This window comes from Furipterus horrens, unplaced genomic scaffold (assembly GCF_987537825.1).
Source record: "Furipterus horrens unplaced genomic scaffold, mFurHor1.1.pri manual_scaffold_11, whole genome shotgun sequence".
Lineage (NCBI taxonomy): Eukaryota > Metazoa > Chordata > Mammalia > Chiroptera > Furipteridae > Furipterus > Furipterus horrens.
The window spans coordinates 96,288,243-96,293,665 of NW_028327181.1; the positions used below are offsets into that span (position 1 = coordinate 96,288,243).

General features: G+C 51.7%; 1 long non-coding RNA gene across 1 annotated transcript; it reads right to left on the reverse strand.

Annotated features, from left to right (window-relative positions):
* Nucleotides 1-1,642: 1,642 nt before the first annotated feature.
* LOC149998894 (uncharacterized) lies at nt 1,643-2,823 on the reverse strand. The gene is made up of 3 exons (XR_016513930.1): nt 2,741-2,823; nt 1,964-2,084; nt 1,643-1,802 (listed from the first exon to the last, which is right to left on the reverse strand). It is a non-coding gene; the product is annotated as an uncharacterized LOC149998894 (long non-coding RNA).
* Nucleotides 2,824-5,423: the final 2,600 nt, after the last annotated feature.

Genomic DNA, 5,423 nt, shown 5'->3' on the forward strand with positions numbered 1-5,423 from the left:
TTGCCCAGGGGACAACCTGGGAGCCAGGCTGGGGCCAGAGAGGTGATCTAGGCAATAGGAAGTGCAGGGGTGCTCCAGGGGTGTAGCCCCCCCATCAGACCATTTCTGTAGAGGGCCACATGGTCGATATATTTGGCTTTGCAGGCCCTCCAGCCCAGCACGAGCATTTGGCCCTGCTGCCGGGGTATGAACGCAGCCTCACACAGTACAGAGATGAGTGAGCAGGGCTGGGTTTCCAGGAAAACTTTATCATGGATTCTGAAATCTGAATTTGGTTTAATGGTCCCATGTCCCAGAATCTCATTCTTTGGACTTTGCAGCCAGTTGGAATAGTACCAATCATTCTTTGCTTGGGGGCTGTAGAAAACCGAAGGTGGGCTGGTTTGGCCCGTGGGCTGTAGCTTGCGGACCCTGGATTATCAGTGAAGGGCATTACGGCATCCTGTCACTGCATACCCTGGTCTTCCTCATCGGAAGGAACCTCTGGGCCATAGGGAAATGCCTGTTCCCTTAGAGCAGTGGTTCTCAACCTTCCTCATGCCGCGACCCTTTAATACAGTTCCTCATGTTGTGGGGACCCCCAACTATAAAATTATTTTCGTTGCTACCTCATAACTGTAATTTTGCTACGGTTATGAATCGTAATGTAAATATCTGATAGACAGGATGTATTTTCATTGTTACAAACTGAACATAATTAAAGCATAGTGATTAATCACAAAAACAATATGTAATTACGTATGTGTTTTCCGAAGGTCTTAGGCAGCCCCTGTGAAAGGGGCCTTTGACCCCCAAAGGGGTCGCGACCCCCAGGTTGAGAACCGCTGCCTTAGAGGCTCCGAGGTACAAATAATGCTTTGCCTTCTGTACAAAGCCGCTGGGTTTGGGCTTGCCATCTGAGGAGAATGTCGGCTTGTTTTGCCGCTAAAAGGAGTGAATAGCCAGAGATTAAAACAGGAAATTTGTGTTCTAAGCCATCTAGCCCCCTGACCCCGGGTGCCAGAGCGGGGCTCTTCCAGCTCGGAGAGAGCGGGTAAGAAATCGTGTGAACGGGAACAGTCATGCCGTGACTCTCGCCACAGAGTCCCGGAAGCCCGGCGTCAAAGGGCTGCCTGCTGGACCCAGCTTCAGAGTTCTTGGCGCATCACTTTGAATTTGTCCTTTGTAAACTGAGCTCGGGGAGCACTGAAGGTTTATCCTTCATGTTGTGGCAGAAAGAAATGAGGAGCAGGTACTCCGGGAACTAAGACAAAAGAAGCCCGAGCCCATGGTGGAGTGAAAAAGAACACTAGGGACGCCTACGGCTGGTGAAAGGTAAAAACATTGGAGCCGGCTGCATGGGCAGCCTGCAGGGCTGTGACGGGCTCCCTGGACTGTTTGAACATGCCGGCCATGGGAGCCAGGAATCGTCAGAGGCCTGAGGGCTGGCAGAAGATTTGGCTGCACTTAAAAGAAGCCAGCCCTTGGGGACGACAACTTTAGAATAACCTGAAAACACATAGACACGTGGTCACAGACAGCCGCTTTCATTCACTCATCAAATATTGAAGTCCTTATTGTGTTCCAAGCGCTGAGCTAGGGACCAGGAGAGAGGAGGTGCATAAGGCCCAGTGCCTGCCCTCGAGGAGCCCAGGGGCAGAGGCAGGGGCAGGGTGGTGGGGTACGGGGTGGCAAGGCAGCTTAGAAGCAGGAGGAGTTGTCAGGGCATCGGTGCTCCAGGGTTGCAGGCCCCATAGCCGCTGCGCCGTTGGGGAAGCCCGGCTCCCTGCAGCCGTCCTGAGTCCAGAGTGTCTGGCCGCTACCTGATGAGACAGAGGACCCGTGCTCAGTGGGTCCTGCAGAGGTGCCCCCCCTCCACACCAAGCCTGTCCCCAGAGAGGGGCCGTGCTGAGCCAGTAAGGCCGAGGAGGTGGCTGAACCCCTCCTGCCAAGCCCCTGTCTCCTCCTGTTTGAAAACCTTCACCTTTGCTTTGCTTGCGAAGGGAGCTGCAGGATGAAGGGAATCAAAGGCGCTGCCTGCTGCTCTGGCCTGCTCTTCCCCGCCTGGTCAGCACCCTGTCTCGGCCATTGACGGTTTCATTTTTCTGGGGAGCAGAAGAACAAACACGGTAGATAATTGTAGTGGAACACAGATAAGTAACGTTTGGTCTCCTTTTTACATCCATCCCCTAGGGACCCATTATGGTAATTTTTCTTCTATAACTGGCAAATTGTATAACGAGTCAGATGATAAAGCAGCAAGCAAGGCAGAAATTTGCATTTTAATACAACTGCCTGTATCTTGGCCCCTCCCCCATCGCGGCAAGGTCAGGGCCTCTCTGATCCTGGGTCCCCTTGGCACCCTGCCCTCCTGGCTTCCTTCTCTCACTCTTAAGTGAGTGAGTCTGCAGCAATCAATAGATGCAGAATTCTGCTTGTTCCGGGTATTACGTTAGCATAGCAATGAGGACCCAGGGCCCTGGAGCCAGCCAGCGGGACCGGACCCAGCTTCACTACAGGCCGAATGGTTGTCCTTGGGCACGACCCTGCACGACCCTGCACAGTGCCTCAGTTTCCTTTTCTGTAAAATGGAGATCATTATACCACCTATACTAAAGGGGTGTTTTAATGCTCAAAAATATCATTCATGATATCGTGGTGGTGGTGATGATGATGGTGGGTTCTAGGAAGGCCCCTGGGTCCTTAGATCAGTAATTCCCTAGCTGAGAGTGCGGTTGTCAAATCAGGCTCTGCTACTCACGTGGGTGTGTTCACACACCACCTTCAATCCCAGGTCCTTGGGCCATAGCTCTGCGTTTACAGTCACATCCAGGGGTCTTTGAAAGGATCCCAAGAAACCAGGTCACACAATGCCACCAGCACCCAGGCTTTAGCTACACCATACTGGCCACACCCTGGGCAAGCCCAGTTTCAGGAATCCTGGAACCATCCACCTGTGTAGAGCAGTGAGTGGGCCCTGGCCTCTGAGTCACAGGCTTGGCCAGGAAACTCGGCCTGCCACCTCCAGCTGGGTGACTTCAGGAAAAGCGAGTCCCCATCCCTGTCTGTAAAGCAGGGACAACATCCATTACTGTGTAGACTGAAAGGGTTAACAGGAGCCCATCGCTGGCACCCGACCAACACCAGTTCACTCTAAGAGGCGCTGACACCCTCGGCCACCTTTCGGGCATGGTGGTTACATTTGGCAGGGATGACCCATCCTTTCATGCCCAAAAGAAGCCAAGTGGATGCAGAAAATCCTGCCAAAAGCCAGAGCTTATTATTATTTTAGCTCCAGGACTGAGGCCTCTGGGGACTTGGCATGTCCTGTTGTTTGAACTTATAGGCATGGGCCCCTCCAGCAGCCAGAAGGAGGGAGAAAAGGGTAGTTATCACAGCAGATATTTTTGGAGGAGTATTTTTAGAATTTCATACAACCCCTTGAGACCGTTGGGGGCTCCACAGCAGCGCTGGGGATTGAGTTTATTTTTGCATCGTGATGAGGTTTTTTTTCCCACCTCACCGGGCAGGGACTTTGTTGCTGGTTTCACAGCTAAGATCCTTCACTCCTTCATTCCACATGTTTGTATTAACCTGTTATGTTCCAGGCCTCATCTATGTGCTTCAGATACATTAGGGAACAAGACAGACCACATTTCCCACGTTCATGCAGCTGACGTTCTGGTTGGGGAAACACACACATACACACAATAAACCCAGGAAGCAGGTGAATGAAATTCTCTGTTAGAAGGTGATGCGTGCTCTAAGGGATGAGGCTGAATTCTTAATAGGGCATGTATATAGATTGGATCATAGTCCTCAGTTTTCCACTCCTTCCGCTGGACAGAACCCTATGTCCCGGCCCTGAGCAGGTGACTGTGCGGTGTCCACCCACCCCCAGTAGGCAGAATGCAATTTTCCCCCCCACTGAATCTAGGCGTGGTCGCGTGACTTTCAGGAGCCGTTTAGGGTGTCAGCCGCCATGACGCAGCAGAGGTTTGCACATGCTCCCGAGCTTCGGTTTGGCCTCTTGCATTTCTGCGCTCAGAAGAGCACACCCAGGTAAAGGAAAATGCAAGGAGTGTGCTTGACTCTGCCCGGAATCCTGGGGTCAGCCTGGCTGAGCCAAATCCACCCGACTGACAGACCCACAACCCGGAGACAGTGTTGTGTGAGACCCTCTGCTCTCGGTGTCTGTTGCTGCCACAGCAGATGACCCAAACGAAGCAGCTTAAAGCAGCGCAGGTGTGTAATCCCACGGCTCTGTAGGTCAGAAGTCCGGGCCGGCTCCAGGTTCAGAAGAGCCCAGTCAAGGCGTCAGCCAGCTGGTTCTTTCTAGCAGGCTCTGGGGAAAGTCTGTTGAATTCAGTTCCTTGCAGCTGTAAGACTGAGGTCCTCACTTCTTTGGCTGGGAGCAGCTCTCAGCTCTTAGAGGCTTCTCTCCAGTCCTTGCACAAGGTGCTTACATCCCAGAACCAACAATGTCGTAGCCAAGCTTCCCACACTTGGCGTCTGAGTTCTGCCACCTCTTTCTTCTCCCTTTCTTATTGTGTTATTCTAACTGGTGCTTCTGCCTTTCTTTCTGATTTTAAGGACTTGTGCCATTGATTACAGTGGGTCCACTGAGCTCTTCCAGGACAACGTCTCTATCTTAAGGTCATCTGATTAGTGACCTTCATTCCACCTGCAAAGCTGCTTCACAGCAGTACCTAAACTAACATTGGATTGAAGGACTGTGGGAGGGGAATGTAGAGGGGACATTTTAGAATGCTGTCTACCACAGTCTATAATTTAGGGATGCTTGTTACAAAGCACTATCACACCAAAAACCCGACTATTAGAACGGGCAGGATAGACCTCATTGAAAAGGTAACCCCTGAGCAATGACCTTCCCCAAGCTGTGTCTTCCCTTCCTGTAGCCGAACGTACTTCAAGCAGCCTTTGTCATGTCCATGACAGTATCTTGGGGATGACAGAGCAACACAGTAGAGGAACCTGGTCTCTGAGTGACCACAAGCAGTGGAGAGGCCCCGCCAGTTTGGGGTGAGAGGGAAATGCACTTGTTCTTCAAACCACTGCGTTGTTGGGTCTCCCTGTTACAGCAGGTTCGCTTTTATTCTCTAAGTAATGCAAAAACTGTACTGCAAGGCAAATGGACCAGTGGATGTGGGGCACCTCAGGGCAGGCAGTGGTGAGTTTTACCAAGTAAATCACAACAGGTTGCTTGACCACTCAAGTTCACAAGTGTGACAGACGACACTAGGATGTGAAGCGATGTGCAGAGGATGGACAGAGCACACACTGAGTGACCAAAAGGGAGAGGAAAAAGCAAGTCCTACAATGTGCAAAGCAAAAGTGAAATGGAATAAAATAAAGAGCAGATCTAGGAGAGTCAAATAGTGGGGCTGGTGGCGGTACCAGGAGAACCGGGGGGGCTCCACAGT